Source organism: Rhinoderma darwinii, assembly GCF_050947455.1.
Source record: "Rhinoderma darwinii isolate aRhiDar2 chromosome 2 unlocalized genomic scaffold, aRhiDar2.hap1 SUPER_2_unloc_21, whole genome shotgun sequence".
In the NCBI taxonomy this organism is placed as follows: domain Eukaryota; kingdom Metazoa; phylum Chordata; class Amphibia; order Anura; family Rhinodermatidae; genus Rhinoderma; species Rhinoderma darwinii.
In genome coordinates this window covers 109,886-123,024 of record NW_027461687.1, presented here as the reverse complement: position 1 = coordinate 123,024, position 13,139 = coordinate 109,886, and the positions used below count along the sequence as shown (strand labels likewise).

General features: G+C 48.6%; 9 non-coding genes across 9 annotated transcripts; all 9 read right to left on the bottom strand.

The window, feature by feature from the left end:
* Positions 1-496: 496 nt before the first annotated feature.
* On the bottom strand, positions 497-687 carry LOC142674888 (U2 spliceosomal RNA). The gene has a single exon (XR_012851966.1). It is a non-coding gene; the product is annotated as a U2 spliceosomal RNA (small nuclear RNA).
* Positions 688-1,917: 1,230 nt separating this feature from the next.
* On the bottom strand, positions 1,918-2,108 carry LOC142674959 (U2 spliceosomal RNA). The gene has a single exon (XR_012852015.1). It is a non-coding gene; the product is annotated as a U2 spliceosomal RNA (small nuclear RNA).
* Positions 2,109-3,350: 1,242 nt separating this feature from the next.
* On the bottom strand, positions 3,351-3,541 carry LOC142674830 (U2 spliceosomal RNA). The gene has a single exon (XR_012851913.1). It is a non-coding gene; the product is annotated as a U2 spliceosomal RNA (small nuclear RNA).
* A 1,234-nt stretch (positions 3,542-4,775) lies between these two features.
* Positions 4,776-4,966, bottom strand: LOC142674958 (U2 spliceosomal RNA). The gene has a single exon (XR_012852014.1). It is a non-coding gene; the product is annotated as a U2 spliceosomal RNA (small nuclear RNA).
* Positions 4,967-6,196: 1,230 nt separating this feature from the next.
* Positions 6,197-6,387, bottom strand: LOC142674957 (U2 spliceosomal RNA). Its single transcript, XR_012852013.1, has one exon. It is a non-coding gene; the product is annotated as a U2 spliceosomal RNA (small nuclear RNA).
* Positions 6,388-7,617: 1,230 nt separating this feature from the next.
* LOC142674887 (U2 spliceosomal RNA) lies at positions 7,618-7,808 on the bottom strand. The gene has a single exon (XR_012851965.1). It is a non-coding gene; the product is annotated as a U2 spliceosomal RNA (small nuclear RNA).
* A 1,230-nt stretch (positions 7,809-9,038) lies between these two features.
* LOC142674956 (U2 spliceosomal RNA) lies at positions 9,039-9,229 on the bottom strand. The gene has a single exon (XR_012852012.1). It is a non-coding gene; the product is annotated as a U2 spliceosomal RNA (small nuclear RNA).
* Positions 9,230-10,471: 1,242 nt separating this feature from the next.
* LOC142674829 (U2 spliceosomal RNA) lies at positions 10,472-10,662 on the bottom strand. Its single transcript, XR_012851912.1, has one exon. It is a non-coding gene; the product is annotated as a U2 spliceosomal RNA (small nuclear RNA).
* Positions 10,663-11,892: 1,230 nt separating this feature from the next.
* LOC142674955 (U2 spliceosomal RNA) lies at positions 11,893-12,083 on the bottom strand. The gene has a single exon (XR_012852011.1). It is a non-coding gene; the product is annotated as a U2 spliceosomal RNA (small nuclear RNA).
* Positions 12,084-13,139: the final 1,056 nt, after the last annotated feature.

The following is a 13,139-nucleotide window of genomic DNA, read 5'->3' as shown; positions in this document are numbered from 1 at the left end:
CTGCTCTCTTTGTAGGCAAGCAAGGCTTTGTTGCAACTGCAATTCTTACTCCTTCTTGAAATGTAGGGACGACAGTACATTCCATCACATCCATCTAATGTACACAGGTAGGTCCATTGTGGCGGGCGGGCGGCTTTAATGGCTGTTTGCTGTTCCCCTACTCCACTCCACTATTTGACTGTGGTGCTGCATCAATCAGTGGCTGGCTCAGGTGCAGCTCTTTAACTTACCTAAAAGGGAGGGCGGAGAGAAGACAAGGAAGGTGAATGAGCTGTTCCAATGTGAAATGCCGGAAACACAGACACACAGACGACACAAAACAAGAGGTGGCAATGTATTCATTAATTGCATTTAATCAATTAGCTCATTATCACTCATGCATTGTCCAAAAGGTGTTGAAATAATGGGATTAAAAGGGGAGATCCCTTCAGAAAGACAGAAACAATGGCAAACACAAAAAACACTTTTGGAATCTGATTTTAGTCAACACATAAGGAAAGGGTTAACCGGTCCTGGAAATACTGCAATACCAGGTCAATGCGTGGAGTGGACAGAGCAAGCTCTATTTCCATCTCCCTGTTCTAAAAATCCATTTAATATATGGTCCCCAGATAGGGGACGTATCAGATATTAAACTGATAAGAACAGATACTACACTTGATCTTAGCCAAAAGGCCGAGAAGCGATAACCCGAACGGGCCGCGCGTTGCCCGAGCCTGCCCGATACTGCTGTTCAGCCCTTGCAGCGATTCAGCCTACTTCTAGGCAATTCCATGGGGCCCTGCAGGCTCACACACTCACAGCTACACGGGAGGTGAATAAAGGCCGGAGAGGATGCCAGACAGGATTTGCTTCTTTTGCTTGCACCACAATGCAGTGCTGAAAGAGGAGGAATCTACATAAAAACGCCTTCCTGGCAACGCCCAAATGCCCTGCTGCCATGCAGATAAACACTGGCAGCGGCAGCAAGTGCATGCCCACAGCCACCCCTTGTTCCTTCACACCTTGTATCAGCTGTAATCCAGTCCAGTCCAGTGCTGCCTGCTGAGCAGCACTGACCAACACTGCCTGGGCCCAGGCTTTTATCTCTGAGGCCCCATTATGATGTCAGAAAGCTGGCTCTGGCTCCTCAGGGCTCCACTATGACACGTGCAAAGTTCCGTCTGAACTTTATATAAGACGGTGCGGCTCAGTCAGTCACTCAGTGTTGCCTGAGAGGGCAACACTGCAACAGCCGGCCGCCAGGCTGTCTTTTTTTGCACAGCTAGTTGCCTCCAGGAGGCCACAAGAGGGAGACAAGGGACTGCAAAATGGAAAATAAGCATCCACCAACTTTACAGACAACTTCTCCTTGCTCCTACAACCTCCATCCTTGCACAGTTTGTTATTCTTCTAGGTAACATAGTAACAAATCCAAATTGCTGCTCTCTTTGTAGGCAAGCAAGGCTTTGTTGCAACTGCAATTCTTACTCCTTCTTGAAATGTAGGGACGACAGTACATTCCATCACATCCATCTAGTGTACACAGGTAGGTCCATTGTGGCGGGCGGGCGGCTTTAATGGCTGTTTGCTGTTCCCCTACTCCACTCCACTATTTGACTGTGGTGCTGCATCAATCAGTGGCTGGCTCAGGTGCAGCTCTTTAACTTACCTAAAAGGGAGGGCGGAGAGAAGACAAGGAAGGTGAATGAGCTGTTCCAATGTGAAATGCCGGAAACACAGACACACAGACGACACAAAACAAGAGGTGGCAATGTATTCATTAATTGCATTTAATCAATTAGCTCATTATCACTCATGCATTGTCCAACAGGTGTTGAAATAATGGGATTAAAAGGGGAGATCCCTTCAGAAAGACAGAAACAATGGCAAACACAAAAAACACTTTTGGAATCTGATTTTAGTCAACACATAAGGAAAGGGTGCACCGGTCCTGGAAATACTGCAATACCAGGTCAATGCGTGGAGTGGACAGAGCAAGCTCTATTTCCATCTCCCTGTTCTAAAAATCCATTTAATATATGGTCCCCAGATAGGGGACGTATCAGATATTAAACTGATAAGAACAGATACTACACTTGATCTTAGCCAAAAGGCCGAGAAGCGATAACCCGAACGGGCCGCGCGTTGCCCGAGCCTGCCCGATACTGCTGTTCAGCCCTTGCAGCGATTCAGCCTACTTCTAGGCAATTCCATGGGGCCCTGCAGGCTCACACACTCACAGCTACACGGGAGGTGAATAAAGGCCGGAGAGGAAGCCAGACAGGATTTGCTTCTTTTGCTTGCACCACAATGCAGTGCTGAAAGAGGAGGAATCTACATAAAAACGCCTTCCTGGCAACGCCCAAATGCCCTGCTGCCATGCAGATAAACACTGGCAGCGGCAGCAAGTGCATGCCCACAGCCACCCCTTGTTCCTTTACACCTTGTATCAGCTGTAATCCAGTCCAGTCCAGTGCTGCCTGCTGAGCAGCACTGACCAACACTGCCTGGGCCCAGGCTTTTATCTCTGAGGCCCCATTATGATGTCAGAAAGCTGGCTCTGGCTCCTCAGGGCTCCACTATGACACGTGCAAAGTTCCGTCTGAACTTTATATAAGACGGTGCGGCTCAGTCAGTCACTCAGTGTTGCCTGAGAGGGCAACACTGCAACAGCCGGCCGCCAGGCTGTCTTTTTTTGCACAGCTAGTTGCCTCCAGGAGGCCACAAGAGGGAGACAAGGGACTGCAAAATGGAAAATAAGCATCCACCAACTTTACAGACAACTTCTCCTTGCTCCTACAACCTCCATCCTTGCACAGTTTGTTATTCTTCTAGGTAACATAGTAACAAATCCAAATTGCTGCTCTCTTTGTAGGCTAGCAAGGCTTTGTTGCAACTGCAATTCTTACTCCTTCTTGAAATGTAGGGACGACAGTACATTCCATCACATCCATCTAGTGTACACAGGTAGGTCCATTGTGGCGGGCGGGCGGGCGGGCGGGCGGCTTTAATGGCTGTTTGCTGTTCCCCTACTCCACTCCACTATTTGACTGTGGTGCTGCATCAATCAGTGGCTGGCTCAGGTGCAGCTCTTTAACTTACCTAAAAGGGAGGGCGGAGAGAAGACAAGGAAGGTGAATGAGCTGTTCCAATGTGAAATGCCGGAAACACAGACACACAGACGACACAAAACAAGAGGTGGCAATGTATTCAATAATTGCATTTAATCAATTAGCTCATTATCACTCATGCATTGTCCAACAGGTGTTGAAATAATGGGATTAAAAGGGGAGATCCCTTCAGAAAGACAGAAACAATGGCAAACACAAAAAACACTTTTGGAATCTGATTTTAGTCAACACATAAGGAAAGGGTGCACCAGTCCTGGAAATACTGCAATACCAGGTCAATGCGTGGAGTGGACAGAGCAAGCTCTATTTCCATCTCCCTGTTCTAAAAATCCATTTAATATATGGTCCCCAGATAGGGGACGTATCAGATATTAAACTGATAAGAACAGATACTACACTTGATCTTAGCCAAAAGGCCGAGAAGCGATAACCCGAACGGGCCGCGCGTTGCCCGAGCCTGCCCGATACTGCTGTTCAGCCCTTGCAGCGATTCAGCCTACTTCTAGGCAATTCCATGGGGCCCTGCAGGCTCACACACTCACAGCTACACGGGAGGTGAATAAAGGCCGGAGAGGAAGCCAGACAGGATTTGCTTCTTTTGCTTGCACCACAATGCAGTGCTGAAAGAGGAGGAATCTACATAAAAACGCCTTCCTGGCAACGCCCAAATGCCCTGCTGCCATGCAGATAAACACTGGCAGCGGCAGCAAGTGCATGCCCACAGCCACCCCTTGTTCCTTCACACCTTGTATCAGCTGTAATCCAGTCCAGTCCAGTGCTGCCTGCTGAGCAGCACTGACCAACACTGCCTGGGCCCAGGCTTTTATCTCTGAGGCCCCATTATGATGTCAGAAAGCTGGCTCTGGCTCCTCAGGGCTCCACTATGACACGTGCAAAGTTCCGTCTGAACTTTATATAAGACGGTGCGGCTCAGTCAGTCACTCAGTGTTGCCTGAGAGGGCAACACTGCAACAGCCGGCCGCCAGGCTGTCTTTTTTTGCACAGCTAGTTGCCTCCAGGAGGCCACAAGAGGGAGACAAGGGACTGCAAAATGGAAAATAAGCATCCACCAACTTTACAGACAACTTCTCCTTGCTCCTACAACCTCCATCCTTGCACAGTTTGTTATTCTTCTAGGTAACATAGTAACAAATCCAAATTGCTGCTCTCTTTGTAGGCAAGCAAGGCTTTGTTGCAACTGCAATTCTTACTCCTTCTTGAAATGTAGGGACGACAGTACATTCCATCACATCCATCTAGTGTACACAGGTAGGTCCATTGTGGCGGGCGGGCGGGCGGCTTTAATGGCTGTTTGCTGTTCCCCTACTCCACTCCACTATTTGACTGTGGTGCTGCATCAATCAGTGGCTGGCTCAGGTGCAGCTCTTTAACTTACCTAAAAGGGAGGGCGGAGAGAAGACAAGGAAGGTGAATGAGCTGTTCCAATGTGAAATGCCGGAAACACAGACACACAGACGACACAAAACAAGAGGTGGCAATGTATTCATTAATTGCATTTAATCAATTAGCTCATTATCACTCATGCATTGTCCAACAGGTGTTGAAATAATGGGATTAAAAGGGGAGATCCCTTCAGAAAGACAGAAACAATGGCAAACACAAGAAACACTTTTGGAATCTGATTTTAGTCAACACATAAGGAAAGGGTGCACCGGTCCTGGAAATACTGCAATACCAGGTCAATGCGTGGAGTGGACAGAGCAAGCTCTATTTCCATCTCCCTGTTCTAAAAATCCATTTAATATATGGTCCCCAGATAGGGGACGTATCAGATATTAAACTGATAAGAACAGATACTACACTTGATCTTAGCCAAAAGGCCGAGAAGCGATAACCCGAACGGGCCGCGCGTTGCCCGAGCCTGCCCGATACTGCTGTTCAGCCCTTGCAGCGATTCAGCCTACTTCTAGGCAATTCCATGGGGCCCTGCAGGCTCACACACTCACAGCTACACGGGAGGTGAATAAAGGCCGGAGAGGAAGCCAGACAGGATTTGCTTCTTTTGCTTGCACCACAATGCAGTGCTGAAAGAGGAGGAATCTACATAAAAACGCCTTCCTGGCAACGCCCAAATGCCCTGCTGCCATGCAGATAAACACTGGCAGCGGCAGCAAGTGCATGCCCACAGCCACCCCTTGTTCCTTCACACCTTGTATCAGCTGTAATCCAGTCCAGTCCAGTGCTGCCTGCTGAGCAGCACTGACCAACACTGCCTGGGCCCAGGCTTTTATCTCTGAGGCCCCATTATGATGTCAGAAAGCTGGCTCTGGCTCCTCAGGGCTCCACTATGACACGTGCAAAGTTCCGTCTGAACTTTATATAAGACGGTGCGGCTCAGTCAGTCACTCAGTGTTGCCTGAGAGGGCAACACTGCAACAGCCGGCCGCCAGGCTGTCTTTTTTTGCACAGCTAGTTGCCTCCAGGAGGCCACAAGAGGGAGACAAGGGACTGCAAAATGGAAAATAAGCATCCACCAACTTTACAGACAACTTCTCCTTGCTCCTACAACCTCCATCCTTGCACAGTTTGTTATTCTTCTAGGTAACATAGTAACAAATCCAAATTGCTGCTCTCTTTGTAGGCAAGCAAGGCTTTGTTGCAACTGCAATTCTTACTCCTTCTTGAAATGTAGGGACGACAGTACATTCCATCACATCCATCTAGTGTACACAGGTAGGTCCATTGTGGCGGGCGGGCGGCTTTAATGGCTGTTTGCTGTTCCCCTACTCCACTCCACTATTTGACTGTGGTGCTGCATCAATCAGTGGCTGGCTCAGGTGCAGCTCTTTAACTTACCTAAAAGGGAGGGCGGAGAGAAGACAAGGAAGGTGAATGAGCTGTTCCAATGTGAAATGCCGGAAACACAGACACACAGACGACACAAAACAAAAGGTGGCAATGTATTCATTAATTGCATTTAATCAATTAGCTCATTATCACTCATGCATTGTCCAACAGGTGTTGAAATAATGGGATTAAAAGGGGAGATCCCTTCAGAAAGACAGAAACAATGGCAAACACAAAAAACACTTTTGGAATCTGATTTTAGTCAACACATAAGGAAAGGGTGCACCGGTCCTGGAAATACTGCAATACCAGGTCAATGCGTGGAGTGGACAGAGCAAGCTCTATTTCCATCTCCCTGTTCTAAAAATCCATTTAATATATGGTCCCCAGATAGGGGACGTATCAGATATTAAACTGATAAGAACAGATACTACACTTGATCTTAGCCAAAAGGCCGAGAAGCGATAACCCGAACGGGCCGCGCGTTGCCCGAGCCTGCCCGATACTGCTGTTCAGCCCTTGCAGCGATTCAGCCTACTTCTAGGCAATTCCATGGGGCCCTGCAGGCTCACACACTCACAGCTACACGGGAGGTGAATAAAGGCCGGAGAGGAAGCCAGACAGGATTTGCTTCTTTTGCTTGCACCACAATGCAGTGCTGAAAGAGGAGGAATCTACATAAAAACGCCTTCCTGGCAACGCCCAAATGCCCTGCTGCCATGCAGATAAACACTGGCAGCGGCAGCAAGTGCATGCCCACAGCCACCCCTTGTTCCTTCACACCTTGTATCAGCTGTAATCCAGTCCAGTCCAGTGCTGCCTGCTGAGCAGCACTGACCAACACTGCCTGGGCCCAGGCTTTTATCTCTGAGGCCCCATTATGATGTCAGAAAGCTGGCTCTGGCTCCTCAGGGCTCCACTATGACACGTGCAAAGTTCCGTCTGAACTTTATATAAGACGGTGCGGTTCAGTCAGTCACTCAGTGTTGCCTGAGAGGGCAACACTGCAACAGCCGGCCGCCAGGCTGTCTTTTTTTGCACAGCTAGTTGCCTCCAGGAGGCCACAAGAGGGAGACAAGGGACTGCAAAATGGAAAATAAGCATCCACCAACTTTACAGACAACTTCTCCTTGCTCCTACAACCTCCATCCTTGCACAGTTTGTTATTCTTCTAGGTAACATAGTAACAAATCCAAATTGCTGCTCTCTTTGTAGGCAAGCAAGGCTTTGTTGCAACTGCAATTCTTACTCCTTCTTGAAATGTAGGGACGACAGTACATTCCATCACATCCATCTAATGTACACAGGTAGGTCCATTGTGGCGGGCGGGCGGCTTTAATGGCTGTTTGCTGTTCCCCTACTCCACTCCACTATTTGACTGTGGTGCTGCATCAATCAGTGGCTGGCTCAGGTGCAGCTCTTTAACTTACCTAAAAGGGAGGGCGGAGAGAAGACAAGGAAGGTGAATGAGCTGTTCCAATGTGAAATGCCGGAAACACAGACACACAGACGACACAAAACAAGAGGTGGCAATGTATTCATTAATTGCATTTAATCAATTAGCTCATTATCACTCATGCATTGTCCAACAGGTGTTGAAATAATGGGATTAAAAGGGGAGATCCCTTCAGAAAGACAGAAACAATGGCAAACACAAAAAACACTTTTGGAATCTGATTTTAGTCAACACATAAGGAAAGGGTTAACCGGTCCTGGAAATACTGCAATACCAGGTCAATGCGTGGAGTGGACAGAGCAAGCTCTATTTCCATCTCCCTGTTCTAAAAATCCATTTAATATATGGTCCCCAGATAGGGGACGTATCAGATATTAAACTGATAAGAACAGATACTACACTTGATCTTAGCCAAAAGGCCGAGAAGCGATAACCCGAACGGGCCGCGCATTGCCCGAGCCTGCCCGATACTGCTGTTCAGCCCTTGCAGCGATTCAGCCTACTTCTAGGCAATTCCATGGGGCCCTGCAGGCTCACACACTCACAGCTACACGGGAGGTGAATAAAGGCCGGAGAGGATGCCAGACAGGATTTGCTTCTTTTGCTTGCACCACAATGCAGTGCTGAAAGAGGAGGAATCTACATAAAAACGCCTTCCTGGCAACGCCCAAATGCCCTGCTGCCATGCAGATAAACACTGGCAGCGGCAGCAAGTGCATGCCCACAGCCACCCCTTGTTCCTTCACACCTTGTATCAGCTGTAATCCAGTCCAGTCCAGTGCTGCCTGCTGAGCAGCACTGACCAACACTGCCTGGGCCCAGGCTTTTATCTCTGAGGCCCCATTATGATGTCAGAAAGCTGGCTCTGGCTCCTCAGGGCTCCACTATGACACGTGCAAAGTTCCGTCTGAACTTTATATAAGACGGTGCGGCTCAGTCAGTCACTCAGTGTTGCCTGAGAGGGCAACACTGCAACAGCCGGCCGCCAGGCTGTCTTTTTTTGCACAGCTAGTTGCCTCCAGGAGGCCACAAGAGGGAGACAAGGGACTGCAAAATGGAAAATAAGCATCCACCAACTTTACAGACAACTTCTCCTTGCTCCTACAACCTCCATCCTTGCACAGTTTGTTATTCTTCTAGGTAACATAGTAACAAATCCAAATTGCTGCTCTCTTTGTAGGCAAGCAAGGCTTTGTTGCAACTGCAATTCTTACTCCTTCTTGAAATGTAGGGACGACAGTACATTCCATCACATCCATCTAGTGTACACAGGTAGGTCCATTGTGGCGGGCGGGCGGCTTTAATGGCTGTTTGCTGTTCCCCTACTCCACTCCACTATTTGACTGTGGTGCTGCATCAATCAGTGGCTGGCTCAGGTGCAGCTCTTTAACTTACCTAAAAGGGAGGGCGGAGAGAAGACAAGGAAGGTGAATGAGCTGTTCCAATGTGAAATGCCGGAAACACAGACACACAGACGACACAAAACAAGAGGTGGCAATGTATTCATTAATTGCATTTAATCAATTAGCTCATTATCACTCATGCATTGTCCAACAGGTGTTGAAATAATGGGATTAAAAGGGGAGATCCCTTCAGAAAGACAGAAACAATGGCAAACACAAAAAACACTTTTGGAATCTGATTTTAGTCAACACATAAGGAAAGGGTGCACCGGTCCTGGAAATACTGCAATACCAGGTCAATGCGTGGAGTGGACAGAGCAAGCTCTATTTCCATCTCCCTGTTCTAAAAATCCATTTAATATATGGTCCCCAGATAGGGGACGTATCAGATATTAAACTGATAAGAACAGATACTACACTTGATCTTAGCCAAAAGGCCGAGAAGCGATAACCCGAACGGGCCGCGCGTTGCCCGAGCCTGCCCGATACTGCTGTTCAGCCCTTGCAGCGATTCAGCCTACTTCTAGGCAATTCCATGGGGCCCTGCAGGCTCACACACTCACAGCTACACGGGAGGTGAATAAAGGCCGGAGAGGAAGCCAGACAGGATTTGCTTCTTTTGCTTGCACCACAATGCAGTGCTGAAAGAGGAGGAATCTACATAAAAACGCCTTCCTGGCAACGCCCAAATGCCCTGCTGCCATGCAGATAAACACTGGCAGCGGCAGCAAGTGCATGCCCACAGCCACCCCTTGTTCCTTTACACCTTGTATCAGCTGTAATCCAGTCCAGTCCAGTGCTGCCTGCTGAGCAGCACTGACCAACACTGCCTGGGCCCAGGCTTTTATCTCTGAGGCCCCATTATGATGTCAGAAAGCTGGCTCTGGCTCCTCAGGGCTCCACTATGACACGTGCAAAGTTCCGTCTGAACTTTATATAAGACGGTGCGGCTCAGTCAGTCACTCAGTGTTGCCTGAGAGGGCAACACTGCAACAGCCGGCCGCCAGGCTGTCTTTTTTTGCACAGCTAGTTGCCTCCAGGAGGCCACAAGAGGGAGACAAGGGACTGCAAAATGGAAAATAAGCATCCACCAACTTTACAGACAACTTCTCCTTGCTCCTACAACCTCCATCCTTGCACAGTTTGTTATTCTTCTAGGTAACATAGTAACAAATCCAAATTGCTGCTCTCTTTGTAGGCTAGCAAGGCTTTGTTGCAACTGCAATTCTTACTCCTTCTTGAAATGTAGGGACGACAGTACATTCCATCACATCCATCTAGTGTACACAGGTAGGTCCATTGTGGCGGGCGGGCGGGCGGGCGGGCGGCTTTAATGGCTGTTTGCTGTTCCCCTACTCCACTCCACTATTTGACTGTGGTGCTGCATCAATCAGTGGCTGGCTCAGGTGCAGCTCTTTAACTTACCTAAAAGGGAGGGCGGAGAGAAGACAAGGAAGGTGAATGAGCTGTTCCAATGTGAAATGCCGGAAACACAGACACACAGACGACACAAAACAAGAGGTGGCAATGTATTCAATAATTGCATTTAATCAATTAGCTCATTATCACTCATGCATTGTCCAACAGGTGTTGAAATAATGGGATTAAAAGGGGAGATCCCTTCAGAAAGACAGAAACAATGGCAAACACAAAAAACACTTTTGGAATCTGATTTTAGTCAACACATAAGGAAAGGGTGCACCAGTCCTGGAAATACTGCAATACCAGGTCAATGCGTGGAGTGGACAGAGCAAGCTCTATTTCCATCTCCCTGTTCTAAAAATCCATTTAATATATGGTCCCCAGATAGGGGACGTATCAGATATTAAACTGATAAGAACAGATACTACACTTGATCTTAGCCAAAAGGCCGAGAAGCGATAACCCGAACGGGCCGCGCGTTGCCCGAGCCTGCCCGATACTGCTGTTCAGCCCTTGCAGCGATTCAGCCTACTTCTAGGCAATTCCATGGGGCCCTGCAGGCTCACACACTCACAGCTACACGGGAGGTGAATAAAGGCCGGAGAGGATGCCAGACAGGATTTGCTTCTTTTGCTTGCACCACAATGCAGTGCTGAAAGAGGAGGAATCTACATAAAAACGCCTTCCTGGCAACGCCCAAATGCCCTGCTGCCATGCAGATAAACACTGGCAGCGGCAGCAAGTGCATGCCCACAGCCACCCCTTGTTCCTTCACACCTTGTATCAGCTGTAATCCAGTCCAGTCCAGTGCTGCCTGCTGAGCAGCACTGACCAACACTGCCTGGGCCCAGGCTTTTATCTCTGAGGCCCCATTATGATGTCAGAAAGCTGGCTCTGGCTCCTCAGGGCTCCACTATGACACGTGCAAAGTTCCGTCTGAACTTTATATAAGACGGTGCGGCTCAGTCAGTCACTCAGTGTTGCCTGAGAGGGCAACACTGCAACAGCCGGCCGCCAGGCTGTCTTTTTTTGCACAGCTAGTTGCCTCCAGGAGGCCACAAGAGGGAGACAAGGGACTGCAAAATGGAAAATAAGCATCCACCAACTTTACAGACAACTTCTCCTTGCTCCTACAACCTCCATCCTTGCACAGTTTGTTATTCTTCTAGGTAACATAGTAACAAATCCAAATTGCTGCTCTCTTTGTAGGCAAGCAAGGCTTTGTTGCAACTGCAATTCTTACTCCTTCTTGAAATGTAGGGACGACAGTACATTCCATCACATCCATCTAGTGTACACAGGTAGGTCCATTGTGGCGGGCGGGCGGCTTTAATGGCTGTTTGCTGTTCCCCTACTCCACTCCACTATTTGACTGTGGTGCTGCATCAATCAGTGGCTGGCTCAGGTGCAGCTCTTTAACTTACCTAAAAGGGAGGGCGGAGAGAAGACAAGGAAGGTGAATGAGCTGTTCCAATGTGAAATGCCGGAAACACAGACACACAGACGACACAAAACAAGAGGTGGCAATGTATTCATTAATTGCATTTAATCAATTAGCTCATTATCACTCATGCATTGTCCAACAGGTGTTGAAATAATGGGATTAAAAGGGGAGATCCCTTCAGAAAGACAGAAACAATGGCAAACACAAAAAACACTTTTGGAATCTGATTTTAGTCAACACATAAGGAAAGGGTGCACCGGTCCTGGAAATACTGCAATACCAGGTCAATGCGTGGAGTGGACAGAGCAAGCTCTATTTCCATCTCCCTGTTCTAAAAATCCATTTAATATATGGTCCCCAGATAGGGGACGTATCAGATATTAAACTGATAAGAACAGATACTACACTTGATCTTAGCCAAAAGGCCGAGAAGCGATAACCCGAACGGGCCGCGCGTTGCCCGAGCCTGCCCGATACTGCTGTTCAGCCCTTGCAGCGATTCAGCCTACTTCTAGGCAATTCCATGGGGCCCTGCAGGCTCACACACTCACAGCTACACGGGAGGTGAATAAAGGCCGGAGAGGAAGCCAGACAGGATTTGCTTCTTTTGCTTGCACCACAATGCAGTGCTGAAAGAGGAGGAATCTACATAAAAACGCCTTCCTGGCAACGCCCAAATGCCCTGCTGCCATGCAGATAAACACTGGCAGCGGCAGCAAGTGCATGCCCACAGCCACCCCTTGTTCCTTTACACCTTGTATCAGCTGTAATCCAGTCCAGTCCAGTGCTGCCTGCTGAGCAGCACTGACCAACACTGCCTGGGCCCAGGCTTTTATCTCTGAGGCCCCATTATGATGTCAGAAAGCTGGCTCTGGCTCCTCAGGGCTCCACTATGACACGTGCAAAGTTCCGTCTGAACTTTATATAAGACGGTGCGGCTCAGTCAGTCACTCAGTGTTGCCTGAGAGGGCAACACTGCAACAGCCGGCCGCCAGGCTGTCTTTTTTTGCACAGCTAGTTGCCTCCAGGAGGCCACAAGAGGGAGACAAGGGACTGCAAAATGGAAAATAAGCATCCACCAACTTTACAGACAACTTCTCCTTGCTCCTACAACCTCCATCCTTGCACAGTTTGTTATTCTTCTAGGTAACATAGTAACAAATCCAAATTGCTGCTCTCTTTGTAGGCTAGCAAGGCTTTGTTGCAACTGCAATTCTTACTCCTTCTTGAAATGTAGGGACGACAGTACATTCCATCACATCCATCTAGTGTACACAGGTAGGTCCATTGTGGCGGGCGGGCGGGCGGGCGGGCGGCTTTAATGGCTGTTTGCTGTTCCCCTACTCCACTCCACTATTTGACTGTGGTGCTGCATCAATCAGTGGCTGGCTCAGGTGCAGCTCTTTAACTTACCTAAAAGGGAGGGCGGAGAGAAGACAAGGAAGGTGAATGAGCTGTTCCAATGTGAAATGCCGGAAACACAGACACACAGA